At 60.7% G+C, this 16,902-nt stretch overlaps 1 protein-coding gene across 1 annotated transcript in view; it reads right to left on the bottom strand.

Moving 5' to 3' along the window:
• The window catches only part of SLC39A3 (solute carrier family 39 member 3), an 82,443-nt gene extending 69,708 nt beyond the window's left edge, over positions 1 to 12,735 (bottom strand). The window contains exon 1 of the mRNA XM_086947833.1: positions 12,632 to 12,735. The gene's annotated coding sequence lies outside the window, so the exon portion shown is untranslated. The remainder of the gene's footprint in view (positions 1 to 12,631) is intronic.
• Between the last annotated feature and the right edge of the window lie 4,167 nt (positions 12,736 to 16,902).

Below are 16,902 nucleotides of genomic sequence, written 5' to 3' on the forward strand. Positions count from 1 at the left end.
TAAGATATTGTAGAAAAATCCGTACATACATATATTGTCATTCCCCATCCTTAGGTGCGATCTGTATATTTACCTGTATATCTACTCATTGTGAATACGATCTGAGGAGGGAAGGTGAGTACGTTTTGGCTGGGTCACAGGGGCCCCTGGGGGCTGATCCCATCTAAACAGAAAATCCAGCCATTACAAGCATGTTGTACAATTTGTAATTTTTGGCAGACTTCTTTGTCTGTCCCTGCATAAAGACTATTACAGTAGTCGATGCGGGAGGTAATGAGGGCTACTGCGACTGTTTTCCTTGCGGGGAGGGCGATGAGATCGAAACATTTCCTGAGCCCTTTAATGATTCCGAAGCAGGTCCCTGCTACGGTAGTGGCTTGTTGTTTGAAGCTCAGGGAGGGGTCAAATCTGATGCACAAGTTACTACTTGTGTAACGATATATCTGTAAGAGACATTAGTTAGTGATAGATTCCTTACCTTAGAATATCCCCAGGCGTCAGACTGGATCCGGAAAGTTTTGCGTAGCAGTACCCTTGCGCGTCGGTAGGCGTCGTCTGCGGCTCCGCGTCAGTCGTCGGCGTCGTGGGTGCCATGATGACGTCGGAGTACTTAGACGCCGCCTCCGCGTGCTGACGTCAGTTCTTCTTTTTTCCGCGCCAGCCAGCGCAGATCTGGAAAGAGCAGTTCCCTAGTCATTTTTTGACTAAACTTTTTTGTGATCTTTTGATCCATTTCGAAGTCTGTACGACTCCGACGGTGCCGTTAGGGATGCTCGATTCAAGCATTGCGACAAGTGCGACCGTACCATGTCGGTCACGGATCCCCACCGCCAGTGCCTGATGTGTTTGGGCGTCGACCATGACGACGAGGCCTGCTCCAACTGTCGGGCCCTTTCGAGGAAGGCCAGGCGGGAGCGGTCCCGTAGGCGACTCGAAATCCGCCAGTCGGCCCCGCGCCGTGTGAGGTCCCGGTCCCACGGGAGGTCGAGGGACAGGTCGCGGGAACGGAGCCGTCACAGCTCCGGGAGTCGGCGCCACTCCTCCGGGTCCAAGTCATCAGGTAAGAAGCATAAGAAGTCGAAGAGACATCATCGCTCTTCTGACTCCCCCCCGACGCACGCGCGATGCGGCCGGGTGTTCGGTTGACACCACCCACGCGGCTCCTCAGGAGTCGCGGGCGCCGCGTTCGGCCCCATACCCCCCGGTCCCTGGGCTGAACGCGACGCCGGAGGAGGTCGAGCGTTTCCTCATGGCCATGAGGTCCCTTTCTCCTCCGACGGGTTCCGCGGCGCCTTCTGGCCCAGCGAACCAGTCTGAGGGCCCTAGTGGGTCGGGGGCTTCGACCCCGACACTGTCGGGTGCTTCGGCCTCGACGCCGCCGGCGCCTTCGGGCCCGGCGCCGCAGGGCCCCACGATCCCGACACCCTCGGGCCCGGCGCCGCAGGGTACAGCGGCCCCGGCGTCGCCTTCGGGCCCGGCGCCGCTGGACTCTCCTCGGGCGGTGGATCGTCACCGGTGGACCTTACGACCCCCCCCCGGCGTCGGTCCGTGTGGTGTCCCCTCCGGCGTCGTCCTCGGGCGGCGCCGTCCCCGATGCCTCCTTTCAATCGGTTCCGACGTCAGGACGACGCCGATCTCGACGCCGTTTGGAGATTTTAGTTTCTATGAACTGACCTCATTCAGTTACGACCCTGCATCTCAGGAGATGAGGGATGAGGATGATTGGGAGGATTGGGAGGGGTCTGAGGACCCTCTGGCCAGAGAGTGCCAGTCTAACATGGACTGGACAGGAGACCTTGGGAGTCTATCCCTCCTTGTCTAAAGACCAGGAGAAAACAAAGGCCTACTGCCCCGTGGTTTTCTCCCACCTTAAAAAAGGAACAAAGAAAGGTTAGAGCACTCGAACGAAAGTGGCGACTTAACTATACAGACACAGACCAAGATTTGTATAAAATCGCCCGTCGTCAATATCACGGCTTGATCAAAACGGCCAAAAAAGACTACTATACGGAAGCTATCAATAAAAGTAATAACAAACAAAAGGAAATCTTTAATATTGTAAATACTTTTACCAATCCCAAAACCATGCAGAAAGACATTCCCCCCTCACAGATCCTCTGCAACACCATTGCAGACTTCTTTGAGGGTAACATTTTAACGCTGATCAAAGACTTCCCGCAACCTCATACCTATGAGGAGAGCAAGGAAATCAAATCCAGCCCAGCAACTCATACCCTGTCCTCCTTTCAACCTATAAGCCAAGAGGAATCTCATATAGAAATCCTCAAAATTAAATCAGGCTCCCCTTTTGACCCATGTCCCCCGCTGGTGCTCCATTCACTAATAGAGATTGCCAACCCATTCATTAACAGTCTCATAAATTCCTCACTGAATTACGGCCTGGTCCCTGAAGAATGGAAACTCTATCACTAACGTGTCTCTTTCAGATCCCTAGGTTACGGACTGAGGCGGCAGTACTGGCAGTACTGGGGGGGGGCAATGGCGTCCTCAGGCCACCAGGATGTGGGGTTGAAGGTGTTTCCTTTGCCGAAGGATAGAATTTCGGTTTTCCCAGTATTGCACTTAAGATGATTTAAATGCATCCATTTAAATGTGGCAGTGAGGCAATTTTGGAGCATTGTTTCGGCTTCACAGGTGTCATTCTCTAGCACCAGAATGAGCTGCGTGTCGTGAGCGTATGTGACGGTATCTATGCCAAAAGATGAGATGAGGGTGATAAGTGGGGCCATATATAAATTGAAAAGAGTAGGGCTCAAGCAGGAGCCTTGGGGGACTCCAGAGCCTACTGGCTTTTCTTCTGACCTGTACTGTCCTAGGATCACCACTTGTCTCCTATTAGCAAGGAAGCTTTTTATCCAGCTCAGTGCAGTTCCGGTAATGCCTGCCGCGGCTAGACTGTTCAGGAGAATGGTATGGGACAACGTGTCAAAAGCCGCGGACAGGTCTAGTAGGACCAGGACTGCTTTCTTTCCCTGATCTAGTGCTGCACGGAGGGTTTCAGAGGAGAAGATTAGGGCTGATTCCGTAGAATGCTGAGCTCTGAAACCAGCTTAGTTGGGATGCCAGATGTTATTGGCTTCAAAGAAAGCAGTAAGTTGTTTATTGACAGCTTTCTCAGTAAGTTTGCAAAATGCTGGGAGTAAGGAAATGGGGCGAAGATTTGTGAGGGTGGAAGGGTCCGATAGTGGTTTTTTTTGCAAGGGTTTAACCGCTGCGAGTTTCCATTCTTCAGGGACCAGGCCGTAATTCAGTGAGGAATTTATGAGACTGTTAATGAATGGGTTGGCAATCTCTATTAGTGAATGGAGCACCAGCGGGGGACAGGGGTCAAAGGGGGAGCCTGATTTAATTTTGAGGATTTCTATAGGAGATTCCTCTTGGCTTATAGGTTGAAAGGAGGACAGGGTATGAGTTGCTGGGCTGGATTTAATTTCCTTGCTCTCCTCATAGGTATGAGGTTGCGGGAAGTCTTTGATCAGCGTTAAAATTTTACCCTCAAAGAAGTCTGCAATGGTGTTGCAGAGGATCTGTGAGGGGGGAATGTCTTTCTGCATGGTTTTGGGATTGGTAAAAGTATTTACAATATTAAAGATTTCCTTTTGTTTGTTATTACTTTTATTGATAGCTTCCGTATAGTAGTCTTTTTTGGCCGTTTTGATCAAGCCGTGATATTGACGACGGGCGATTTTATACAAATCTTGGTCTGTGTCTGTATAGTTAAGTCGCCACTTTCGTTCGAGCGCTCTAACCTTTCTTTGTTCCTTTTTTAAGGTGGGAGAAAACCACGGGGCAGTAGGTCTTTGTTTTCTCCTGGTCTTTAGAAAAGGAGGGATAGACTCCAGGTCCTTTATGAGGGTGTCAATCCATTCCCTAAAGGCCTGACTGTCCTTGTCAGGAGCTCCTGACGGAGTCGGTCTAGATTTATCTGCTCTTGTTAGAAAGTCTGGTTTCTCAACCAGATCCTTTTCAGCAGGGTACTACCATGGCAGGCTCTGAAGAGACATTAGTTTTTTTGGTCAGGGAGTGGAATATTACCGGGAATTCGAACGGAATGTAGCTATGGTCTGTCCAGGTTAATGGTTGTGGAGTGTCTACTTTGAGTCCTTCGATATTGGAGCAGATACAGTCAAGTATATGTCCCGCCTTGTGAGTGGCAGAGGTGGTAAGGGTTTTTAGGCCAAGTACATTCATAGTGTCCGTAAAACAGATTGTGGCCTGGTCTGAGTGGGTATCTAGATGTATATTGATGTCTCCCAAGATGGTAAAATTGGCTGATTTAAGGGCTAGGTTGCCTATAGCTTCACCGATGCTATTCGTGAAATCAGTATGTGTGCCAGGTGGTCGGTAAATCAGAGCTCCTGAGAAGGTGAAGGTTGGCGAGGTTATTGATCAGGGTGGTGGAGTTGCCTCTGAGGGTGGAGTTGGGGTCTGTGTGGATCTGGAAGTGCATGTGTTCGGGGTGCTGAGAGTGTTCTTGGTGCTGGTTGAGACCCCGATGCTGTTCTTGTGGACAATTGCGATTCCTCCTCTGACTCCGTTGGTGCGTTCTCTGCGGGTGATGTTGTAGCCGTCTAGGATGGCAAAGTGGGGTGCTGAGGAGTTGTTCATCCAGGTCTCAGTCAGGAAGGCGAAGTCCGAGGATGAAGTGTCGAGCAGGTGCCAGAGCTCGACGGCATGTTTGTGTGCGGAGCGGGGGTTCAGTAGGATGCATCGGAGGTGATTGTGGCCTTTCTTGGTGGGTGGTTCGGCGGTTGTGAGGCTGGTGTAGCTGCAATTCCGGCAGGTGAAGGGGCCCTGTGTGCAGTTCGGGGCGGCTTCGAAGCAGGTGTGGGTCTGTCTGGAGTTGAGAGCGTGGAGAGTACTGGCATCGTAGCGGCGGCAGTAGTGATGGGCGGGGGTGAACAGGGGTTCTGGCACTGGGTGCGGTCCATGCGCGGACCGGCTTGCCTTAGGCCGCCATATAGGGGGGTGGGATATATAGGAGCAGGCGGGTGGCAGGGGCAGCAAATGGGCGGTCAGGGGGGCGGGTCAGCGGGAGCGGTGAGGAGCAACAAGAGAACAGAAGGCAAAAACGGGCAGAGAAACACAGGGGCATACAGACTTGTGTCCCAGACGAGCACCTGTGCGGTGGGTTAACCAAACCAGCCAAGCTGAACTCACAGCATTGCAAATCAGCCAGGGATGGGACTCTCCAGGCAGGGTGTAAAGGACGGTCATCTGGGCTGCGACCTGCGCATGGGACATTGTTACACCCCCAGCAATGAGGACCACCATCGAGAACACAGCCTGGAGCCTACATGTTTGCACAAGTGTGTATGCAGCACTTGTGGAAGATCCTCTGTTGGGTGACAGATGCCTCTTTGCCCACCTGTATCTCTACCCCAGCTCCTCTCTACCCCTTCATTCACCCTCTCTCCGCCCGACCCTTCCGTCTCTTCACTCACCCCTCTACCCGCCCCGGCCCCTCCGTCTCTCCACTCACCCCTCTCCCCGCCTTGTCCGTCTCTCCACTCACCCCTCTCCCCGCCCCATCTGTCTCTCCCCTCACCCCTCTCACCGCCCCCTCTGTCTCTCCACTCACCCCTCTCCCCGCCCCCTCCGTCCCTCCACTCACCCCTCTACCCCCCCCCCTCCGTCTCTCCACTCACCCCTCTCTACACCCCACGTTCTCTCCACTCACCCCTCCCCCCGCCCCGGCCCCACCGTCTCTCCACTCACCCCTCTCCACGCCCCTCCTTCTCTCCACTCACCCCTCTCCCCGCCCCTCCTTCTCTCCACTCACCCCTCTCCCCGCCCCCTCCGTCTCTCCACTCACCCCTCTCCCCGCCCCCTCCACTCACCCCTCTCCACGCCCCGGCCCCTCCATCTTTCCACTCACCCCTCTCCACGCCCCTCCTCTCCACTCACCCTTGTCCCCGCCCCGCCCCCTCCTTCTCTCCACTCACCCTTCTCTCCGCCCGGCCCCTCCGTCTCTCCACTCTCCCCGCCCCCTCCATCTCTCCACTCACCCCTCGCCACGCCCCTGCCCCTCCGTCTCTCCACTAACCCCTCCCCCCCTTTCGTCTCTCCACTCACCCCTCCTCTCCACTGACCCCTCTCCCCACGCCAGCCCCTCCGTCTCTCCACTCACCCCTCTCTCCCCCCCTCCGTCTCTCCACTCACCCCTCTCCCCGCCCCCTCCTCTCCACTCACCCCTCTCCCCGCCCCCTCCTCTCCACTCACCCCTCTCCCTGTCCCCTCCGTCTCTCCACTCACCCCTCTCCCCGCCCCCTCCGTCTCCGTCTCTCCACTCACCCCTCTCCCCGCCCCCTCCGTCTCTCCACTCACCCCTCTCCCCGGCCCCTCCGTCTCTCCACTCACTCCTCTCCCCGCCCCATCTGTCTCTCCACTCACCCGTCTCCCCGGCCCATCCGTCTCTCCACTCACCCCTCTCCCCACCCCCTCCGTCTCTCCACTCACCCCTCTCCCCGCCCCCTCCTCTCCACTCACCCCTCTCCCCGCCCCCTCCGTCTCCTCACCCCTCTCCCCGCCCCCTCCGTCTCTCCACTCACCCCTCTCCCCGCCCCCTCCGTCTCTCCACTCACCCCTCTCCCCGTCCCCTCCGTCTCTCCACTCACCCCTCTCCCCGCCCCCTCCGTCTCTCCACTCACCCCTCTCCCCGCCCCCTCCGTCTCTCCACTTACCGCTCTCCCCGCCCCGGCCCCTCCTGTCCACTCACCCCTCTCCCCGCCCCCTCCGTCTCTCCACTCACCCCTCTCCTCGCCCCCTCCTCTCCACTCACCCCTCTCCCCGGCCCCCTCTCAATCGCCCCTCTCCCCGGCCCCTCCTTCTCTCCACTCACCCCTCTCCCGCCCCTCCGTCTCTCCACTCACCCCTCTCCCTGCCCCCTCCGTCTCTCCACTCACCCCCCCCCTCCGTCTCTCCACTCACCCCTCTCCCCGCTCCTCCGTCTCTCCACTCACCCCTCTACCTGCCCCTGCCCCTCCTCTCCACTCACCCCTCTCTCCCCCCTCCGTCTCTCCACTCACCCCTCTCCCCGTCCCCTCCTCTCCACCCACCCCTCTCCCCGCCCCCTCCTCTCCACTCACCCCTCTCCCCGCCCCGGCCCGTCCTTCTCTCCACTTACCGCTCTCCCCGCCCCGGCCCCTCCTGTCCACTCACCCCTCTCCCCGCCTCCTCCGTCTCTCCACTCACCCCTCTCCCCGCCCCGGCCCGTCCTTCTCTCCACTTACCGCTCTCCCCGCCCCGGCCCCTCCTCTCCACTCACCCCTCTCCCCGGCCCCCTCTCAATCGCCCCTCTCCCCGGCCCCTCCTTCTCTCCACTCACCCCTCTCCCGCCCCTCCGTCTCTCCACTCACCCCTCTCCTCGCCCCCTCCTCTCCACTCACCCCTCTCCCCGCCTCTCCACTCACCCCTCTCCCCGTCCCCTCCGTCTCTCCACTCACCCCTCTCCCCGCCCCCTCCGTCTCTCCACTCACCCCTCTCCCCGCCCCCTCCGTCTCTCCACTCACCCCTCTCCCCGCCCCCTCCATCCCTCCACTCACCCCTCTCCCCGCCCCCTCCGTCTCTTCACTCACCCCCCCCCTCCGTCTCTCCACTCACCCCTCACCCCCCCCTCCGTCTCTCCAATCACCCCTCTCCCCGCCCCCTCCGTCTCTCCACTCACCCCCCCCTCCGTCTCTCCACTCACCCCTCTCCCCGCCCCCTCTGTCTCTCCACTCACCCCCCCCCCTCCGTCTCCCCGCTCCTCCGTCTCTCCACTCACCCCTCTACCCGCCCCGGCCCCTCCTCTCCACTCACCCCTCTCTCCCCCCTCCGTCTCTCCACTCACCCCTCTCCCCGCCCCCTCCGTCTCTCCACTCACCCCTCTCCCCGCCCCCTCCGTCTCTCCACTCACCCCCCCCCTCCGTCTCTCCACTCACCCCTCACCCCCCCCTCCGTCTCTCCACTCACCCCTCTCCCCGCCCCCTCCGTCTCTCCACTCACCCCCCCCTCCGTCTCTCCACTCACCCCTCTCCCCGCCCCCTCCGTCTCTCCACTCACCCCTCTCCCCGCCCCCTCCGTCTCTCCACTCACCCCTCTCCCCGCCCCCTCCATCCCTCCACTCACCCCTCTCCCCGCCCCCTCCGTCTCTCCACTCACCCCCCCCCTCCGTCTCTCCACTCACCCCTCACCCCCCCCCCTCCGTCTCTCCACTCACCCCTCTCCCCGCCCCCTCCGTCTCTCCACTCACCCCTCTCCCCGCCCCCTCCATCCCTCCACTCACCCCTCTCCCCGCCCCCTCCGTCTCTCCACTCACCCCCCCCTCCGTCTCTCCACTCACCCCTCACCCCCCCCCTCCGTCTCTCCACTCACCCCTCTCCCCGCTCCTCCGTCTCTCCACTCACCCCTCTACCCGCCCCGGACCCTCCTCTCCACTCACCCCTCTCTCCCCCCTCCGTCTCTCCACTCACCCCTCTCCCCGCCCCCTCCGTCTCTCCACTCACCCCCCCTCCGTCTCTCCACTCACCCCTCACCCCCCCCCCTCCGTCTCTCCACTCACCCCTCTCCCCGCCCCCTCCGTCTCTCCACTCACCCCCCCCCTCCGTCTCTCCACTCACCCCTCTTCCCCCTCCGTCTCTCCACTCACCCCTCTCCCCGCCCCCTCCGTCTCTCAACTCACCGCTCTCCCCGCCCCGGCCCCTCCTCTCCACTCACCCCTCTCCCCAGCCCCTCCGTCTCTCCACTCACCCCTCTCCCCGCCCCGGCCCCTCCGTCTCTCCACTCACCCCTCTCCCCGCCCCGGCCCCTCCGTCTCTCCACTCACCCCTCTCCCCGCCCCCTCCGTCTCTCCACTCATCCCTCTCCCCGCCCCCTCCGTCTCTCCACTCACCCCTCTCCCCGCCCCGGCTCCTCCGTCTCCCCGCCCCCTCCGTCTCTCCACTCACCCCTCTCCCCGCCCCCTCCGTCTCTCCACTCACCCCTCTCCCCGCCCCCTCCGTCTCTCCACTCACCCCTCTCCCCGCCCCGGCCCCTCCGTCTCCCCGCCCCCTCCGTCTCTCCACTCACCCCTCTCCCCGCCCCCTCCGTCTCTCCACTCACCCCTCTCCCCGCCCCCTCCGTCTCTCCACTCACCCCTCTCCCCGCCCCCTCCGTCTCTCCACTCACCCCTCTCCCCGCCCCGGCCCCTCCGTCTCTCCACTCACCCCCCCCCCTCCGTCTCTCCACTCACCCATCACCCCCCCCCTCCGTCTCTCCACTCACCCCTCTCCCCGCCCCCTCCGTCTCTCCACTCACCCCTCTCCCCGCCCCGGCCCCTCCGTCTCTCCACTCACCCCTCTCCCCGCCCCGGCCCCTCCGTCTCTTCACTCACCCCTCTCCCCGCCCCCTCCGTCTCTCCACTCACCCCTCTCCCCGCCCCGGCCCCTCCGTCTCTCCACTCACCCCTCTCCCCGCCCCCTCCGTCTCTCCACTCACCCCTCTCCCCGCCCCCTCCGTCTCTCCACTCACCCCTCTCCCCGCCCCGGCCCCTCCGTCTCTCCACTCACCCCTCTCCCCGCCCCCTCCGTCTCTCCACTCACCCCTCTCCCCGCCCCCTCCGTCTCTCCACTCACCCCTCTCCCCGCCCCGGCCCCTCCTTCTCTCCACTCACCCCCCCCCTCCGTCTCTCCACTCACCCCTCTCCCCGCCCCCTCCGTCTCTTCACTCACCCCTCTCCCCGCCCCCTCCGTCTCTCCACTCACCCCTCTCCCCGCCCCGGCCCCTCCGTCTCTCCACTCACCCCTCTCCCCGCCCCCTCCGTCTCTCCACTCACCCCTCTCCCCGCCCCCTCCGTCTCTCCACTCACCCCTCTCCCCGCCCCGGCCCCTCCGTCTCTCCACTCACCCCTCTCCCCGCCCCCTCCGTCTCTCCACTCACCCCTCTCCCCGCCCCCTCCGTCTCTCCACTCACCCCTCTCCCCGCCCCGGCCCCTCCGTCTCTCCACTCACCCCCCCCCTCCGTCTCTCCACTCACCCCTCACCCCCCCCCCTCCGTCTCTCCACTCACCCCTCTCCCCGCCCCCTCCGTCTCTCCACTCACCCCTCTCCCCGCCCCGGCCCCTCCCTCTCTCCACTCACCCCTCTCCCCGCCCCGGCCCCTCCGTCTCTTCACTCACCCCTCTCCCCGCCCCCTCCGTCTCTCCACTCACCCCTCTCCCCGCCCCCTCCGTCTCTCCACTCACCCCTCTCCCCGCCCCGGCCCCTCCGTCTCTCCACTCACCCCTCTCCCCGCCCCCTCCGTCCCTCCACTCACCCCTCTCCCCGCCCCCTCCGTCTCTCCACTCACCCCTCTCCCCGCCCCCTCCGTCTCTCCACTCACCCCTCTCCCCGCCCCGGCCCCTCCGTCTCTCCACTCACCCCCCCCCTCCGTCTCTCCACTCACCCCTCACCCCCCCCCCTCCGTCTCTCCACTCACCCCTCTCCCCGCCCCCTCCGTCTCTTCACTCACCCCTCTCCCCGCCCCCTCCGTCTCTCCACTCACCCCTCTCCCCGCCCCGGCCCCTCCGTCTCTCCACTCACCCCTCTCCCCGCCCCCTCCGTCTCTCCACTCACCCCTCTCCCCGCCCCGGCCCCTCCGTCTCTCCACTCACCCCTCACCCCCCCCCTCCGTCTCTCCACTCACCCCTCTCCCCGCCCCCTCCGTCTCTCCACTCACCCCTCTCCCCGCCCCCTCCGTCTCTCCACTCACCCCTCTCCCCGCCCCGGCCCCTCCGTCTCTCCACTCACCCCTCTCCCCGCCCCCTCCGTCTCTCCACTCACCCCTCTCACCCCTCTCCCCGCCCCCTCCGTCTCTCCACTCACCCCTCTCCCCGCCCCCTCCGTCTCTCCACTCACCCCTCTCCCCGCCCCGCCCCCTCCGTCTCTCCACTCACCCCTCACCCCCCCCCTCCGTCTCTCCACTCACCCCTCTCCCCGCCCCCTCCGTCTCTCCACTCACCCCTCTCCCCGCCCCGGCCCCTCCGTCTCTCCACTCACCCCTCTCCCCGCCCCCTCCGTCTCTCCACTCACCCCTCTCACCCCTCTCCCCGCCCCCTCCGTCTCTCCACTCACCCCTCTCCCCGCCCCGGCCCCTCCGTCTCTCCACTCACCCCCCCCTCCGTCTCTCCACTCACCCCTCACCCCCCCCCTCCGTCTCTCCACTCACCCCTCTCCCCGCCCCCTCCGTCTCTCCACTCACCCCTCTCCCCGCCCCCTCCGTCTCTCCACTCACCCCTCACCCCCCCCCTCCGTCTCTCCACTCACCCCTCTCCCCGGCCCCTCCGTCTCTCCACTCACCCCTCTCCCCGCCCCCTCCGTCTCTCCACTCACCCCTCTCCCCGCCCCCTCCGTCTCTCCACTCACCCCTCTCCCCGCCCCAGCCCCTCCGTCTCTTCACTCACCCCTCTCCCCGCCCCGGCCCGGCCCCTCCGTCTCTCCACTCACCCCTCTCCCCGCCCCCTCCGTCTCTCCACTCACCCCTCTCCCCGCCGTCTCTCCACTCACCCCTCACCCCCCCCCTCCGTCTCTCCACTCACCCCTCTCCCCGCCCCGGCCCCTCCGTCTCTCCACTCACCCCTCTCCCCGCCCCCTCCGTCTCTCCACTCACCCCTCTCACCCCTCTCCCCGCCCCCTCCGTCTCTCCACTCACCCCTCTCCCCGCCCCCTCCGTCTCTCCACTCACCCCTCTCCCCGCCCCGCCCCCTCCGTCTCTCCACTCACCCCTCTCCCCGCCCCCTCCGTCTCTCCACTCACCCCTCTCCCCGCCCCGGCCCCTCCGTCTCTCCACTCACCCCCCCCCCCTCCGTCTCTCCACTCACCCCTCACCCCCCCCCTCCGTCTCTCCACTCACCCCTCTCCCCGCCCCCTCCGTCTCTCCACTCACCCCTCTCCCCGCCCCCTCCGTCTCTCCACTCACCCCTCTCCCCGCCCCGCCCCCTCCGTCTCTCCACTCACCCCTCACCCCCCCCCTCCGTCTCTCCACTCACCCCTCTCCCCGCCCCCTCCGTCTCTCCACTCACCCCTCTCCCCGCCCCCTCCGTCTCTCCACTCACCCCTCTCACCCCTCTCCCCGCCCCCTCCGTCTCTCCACTCACCCCTCTCCCCGCCCCGGCCCCTCCGTCTCTCCACTCACCCCTCTCCCCGCCCCCTCCGTCTCTCCACTCACCCCTCTCACCCCTCTCCCCGCCCCCTCCGTCTCTCCACTCACCCCTCTCCCCGCCCCCTCCGTCTCTCCACTCACCCCTCTCCCCGCCCCGGCCCCTCCGTCTCTCCACTCACCCCCCCCTCCGTCTCTCCACTCACCCCTCACCCCCCCCCTCCGTCTCTCCACTCACCCCTCACCCCCCCCCCTCCGTCTCTCCACTCACCCCTCTCCCCGGCCCCCTCCGTCTCTCCACTCACCCCTCTCCCCGCCCCGGCCCGGCCCCTCCGTCTCTCCACTCACCCCTCTCCCCGCCCCCTCCGTCTCTCCACTCACCCCTCTCCCCGCCCCGGCCCGGCCCCTCCGTCTCTCCACTCACCCCTCTCCCCGCCCCGGCCCCTCCGTCTCCCCGCCCCCTCCGTCTCTCCACTCACCCCTCTCCCCGCCCCGGCCCCTCCGTCTCTTCACTCACCCGCCCCTGGGGTCGGCCGTCATTTCAGCTTCTCCTCCGTCACCCGCTGCTAAACATGTCACGGATGTTGTCATTTGTCCGTATTGTTAGTACTTCCGGGTCGCCTAACAACCAATCCCGGGGACAGCTGAGCATACTCTGAGCGTGCTGCTGAGTCTACGCAAACCTGAGATTGGTGCACTGGGGCATCCCAGCCAATCCGAGTGCGGTCCGAGAGTGCACCGGTTTTTGATTGGCAGTGGGGTGTGCAGGTGCCCTCTGTCCCCTCCAGTCTAGGGGCTTTACTCAGGACACGTAAGAAGTTGTGGCAGAACAGACACAAAAAGACTTCATTTCGATATCTGAGGATCGTAAAAATACACCATAAAACAAGACAATTACAAACAATACAAATAAGACATTTCATTATAAATAGGGCTTCCGGTTTTAGGGTATTTATTTTTAGGGTATTTTATCTGTATTTATCCATATTTATTTTGCGTGTAAGTGAAGTTGTAAAACGGTACATTTCCATATATATTTAACTGGTAGACACACACTCATAGTTTGATGTCTGTTGTATTTTAGCTATTTAAGCTGCTAAATATTACATAACAACACATCCACTGGTAAATACTAGCATTATACCATAAATGTATGTTGACATATGCTGTTATTTAAAGACATTTTATCCGTTTTTAGAATTTCCCATGCTGTCCATCTGCTCAGCTGCTGTTCTATAATTCATTAAAGACATCACAGAGAGTCAATTAAAAGAAGCACAATTTCCTGTATTTCTCCACTTTTAAAAATAAATACAGACAGAAAAAACATTGTTTTCTGTCTGTATTTATCTGTAAAAATGGAAAACTGGGAGCGTTAATTATAAATTAACAGACACAGCCTCTTTACAGTCACAGCAAGATAGACAGGTCAAAGTGTGTCAGTGTTGGTGAAAAAAAAAGAGTTCCGTATAATAGCAGCATAATTGTAAAAACAGCATCATTATTTAAAATTATGAACTTCATTACAGTGTACCTAAAAGAAAACAATGACATATGTTCAAGACTATGTTCTTTTAAAAGAAAAATAGGCCATAACATTATATAAAGACATTCACAGCCCATTTACAATCACATCAATATAAGTCGAACAGGCCTTTACAATGCAATGGTCTCGGCATTATTAAAGGTAGAGCTATTGGCATTGCTCATGACTTTTTTTTTAAAATCATAAATAAATAGCATTGTCATTTACATTGCCAATAGCTTAATCGTTAAATAAATGGCATTGTCATTTACATTGCCAATAGCTTAATCGCTCGCATATGCATGACCTATTGCATTTACACTCACACAGAGCCACACACACACACACACAGAGCCACCCACACAGTCATTCACATAGAGCCACCCACACACACACAGCCACCTACACAGAGCCATCCTCACGCACACAGAGCCACATACACAGAGCCATTCTCCCACAGGCAGAGCCACCAACACATAGAGCCACCTACAAAAAAAGCTATCCACACAGAGCCCCCCCCACACACACACACAGAACCCCCCCCCACAGACACAGATCCACACACACACACACACACACACACACACAGAGCCCCCCCACACACACACACAGACCCACACACAGAGCCCCACACACAGACAGAGACCCACACACAGACAGAGCCCCACACACACAGACCAAGCCCCACACACACAGACAGAGCCACACACACACACACACAGAGCCACACACACACACACACACACAGAACCTCACACACACATACAGAATCTCACACACACAGACAGAACCTCACACACACAGACAGAGCCACACACACAGACACAGACAGAGCCACACACACACGGACAGAGCAACACACAAGGACAGAGCCACACACAGACAGAGGCACACATACACAGACAGAGAGACACACACACACACAGACAGCCACACACACACAGACAGAGCCACACACACACACAGACAGAGCCACACACACACACAGAGCCACACACATTCCACTACAAGGCCATCACATTTACTGAACTGAGCCCTAAGGCTTTCACAGTCTGCAGAAATTGATTCATTACATTATGAGTGCAAGGCTGGCTACCTTATAGCGTGCTCAGGGTAGCCGGTTGGGCACAACAGCCCCCTCTTTGTTATACTGTCCAAATGGCAGAGAGAGCAGTCATTGGCAGTAGTGTCTGTTCCTGTCTCACCAGAGCTCAGACCCATGTTTCTATTATGCATCAGGCCCTTGCTTGCTGTCCTCTCTCCGTGACCTCAGACTGACCCACAGTTTGGAAAGGCATATCCATGCTGACCGCCTGCAGCTACTTCTACTCCCTCCCTCAACCCCAGCCCGAAGAAAATGGCACTCAAGGGCTGTGTGGTTACTACAACTTGTGAATCTACTAATCTATAGACACAAGTTATTGTTGGGACTACCTCTCCCTGCCAGACTCACTCTCACAAGAGCCATGAAACTGACATTTGCAAGAGAGGCCACAAACTGAATGAGCACATTCCCATCAGACTGAACAAGCACAACCAACGAGGAGGAGGAGGGGGGGAGGACAGCAAGCACGAGCAACGGGGGGACAGGGGAGCAAGCACAAGCAACGGCAGGACAGCAAGGGCGGGCAGGACAGCGAGCACAAGCAACGGGGGGCAGGGGAGCAAGCACAAGCAACGAGGGGGGGAGGACAGCAAGCACGAGCAACGAGGGGGGCAGGACAGCAAGCACGAGCAACGGAGGGCAGGGGAGCGAGCAAAAGCAACGGCAGGACAGCAAGGGGGGGCAGGACAGCGAGCACAAGCAAAGGGGGGCAGGGGAGCAAGCACAAGTGTTAGACGGGGACCCTGAGGGTCGGCCGAGCAAGGGGGAGAGGCCTCCTGGCGAGGGCCCTCTCCTTAGATCGTACGGACAAGCAACTACCCCCCCCCACAGATAGACGCCACACAAAGATAAGTTCTGCACACTTTTATAGGTATTCTTAAGTAGGTTATACTGGACGATACAGTAGGATCAGGATACGGTGATTCCTTCAATTCTAGTCTCTGGGGGTAAAGGGGTAACGGGACAGTCTCGGTACCGGTCCGGTACAGGTGTATAGCTCTCAATCCTCGAGCTGGAGGGTTCTCAAGCAGGAGCCGCGGCAGCGCCAGCAGGCCTTCAAGGATAGTTCATGAGGATAAGCCGTGGCAGCGCCAGCAGGCCTTCAAGGATGGTTCACGAAGTGGATGGGCCGCGGCAGCGGCAGCAGGCCTTCAAGGATGGTTCACGAAGAGGATGAGCTGCGGCAGCGCCAGCAGGCCTTCAAGGATGGTTCACGAAGAGGATGGGCCGCGGCAGCGCCAGCAGGCCTTCAAGGATGGTTCACGAAGAGGATGAGCCGCGGCAGCGCCAGCAGGCCTTCAAGGATGGTTCACGAAGAGGAGCCGCAGCAGCGCCAGCAGGCCTACAAGGATGGTTCACGAAGAGGAGCTGCGGCAGCGCCAGCAGGCCTCCAAGGATGAGTTCGTCTAGGTGTCTCTCGACTCCTGGACACAACTGGCTTCCTGCTCTGGAGCTACCCCAGTTATAGGTCTGGCGCCCTTTGATGTCCGGACCCTCGCACTTGGAGGTCGGGGGTCCGGGATGAGGGAGTCCAGACACCCAGCAGGGGGGTGGAGCCAGCGCCCAGGGAGGCTGGGGGCGATCGAAACCAGGCGGAGGGGAGCCATCGACACTCCTTCTCCCATTGACTCGCCAAGTGGTCTCGTTACCCCCTGGGTGGATGGTGGTGCCTCGATGTCGGGGCCTGGCTGGGCCTGAGGTTGAGGTCGACCCGAGGCCACGAGTCCTGGTCGTGGAGGGTCCAAGATGGCGGCTGAGCCGGGGACGGTGGTTCGGAAAGGGACCCGGGCCAGCCGAGAATGTTGTGGTTACGAGCCTGGGCTCCGTCGGGGAAGAGCTGGGGGTTGACCCGGCGGGCTGTAGGTGTAGTTCTTGTCCGGGGAACAGGGGTGGAAGTAGTCCCAGACCCGCCCTGCGGGGAGGGGTCGGGCATGCCACGAGGCCTGTCCAACATGCGTCCCCCCAGCTGAAGGCAGAGAGAGTCACCCATCCTTTTGGGTAATCTCCTCGCCGAGGCGGAAGAAGCGGGACAGGCCATCTGCATTGGCGTGGTCTTGGCCTGGGCGATGCTCCACAGTGAAGTCCATCCCTTGCAGGGAGATGGACCAACGTAACAGCTTCGGATTCTCTCCTCGCATCTGCATCAGCCATTGCAGAG

This window comes from Lissotriton vulgaris (genome assembly GCF_964263255.1).
Source record: "Lissotriton vulgaris chromosome 12 unlocalized genomic scaffold, aLisVul1.2 SUPER_12_unloc_1, whole genome shotgun sequence".
NCBI classification, from domain to species: Eukaryota; Metazoa; Chordata; class Amphibia; order Caudata; family Salamandridae; genus Lissotriton; species Lissotriton vulgaris.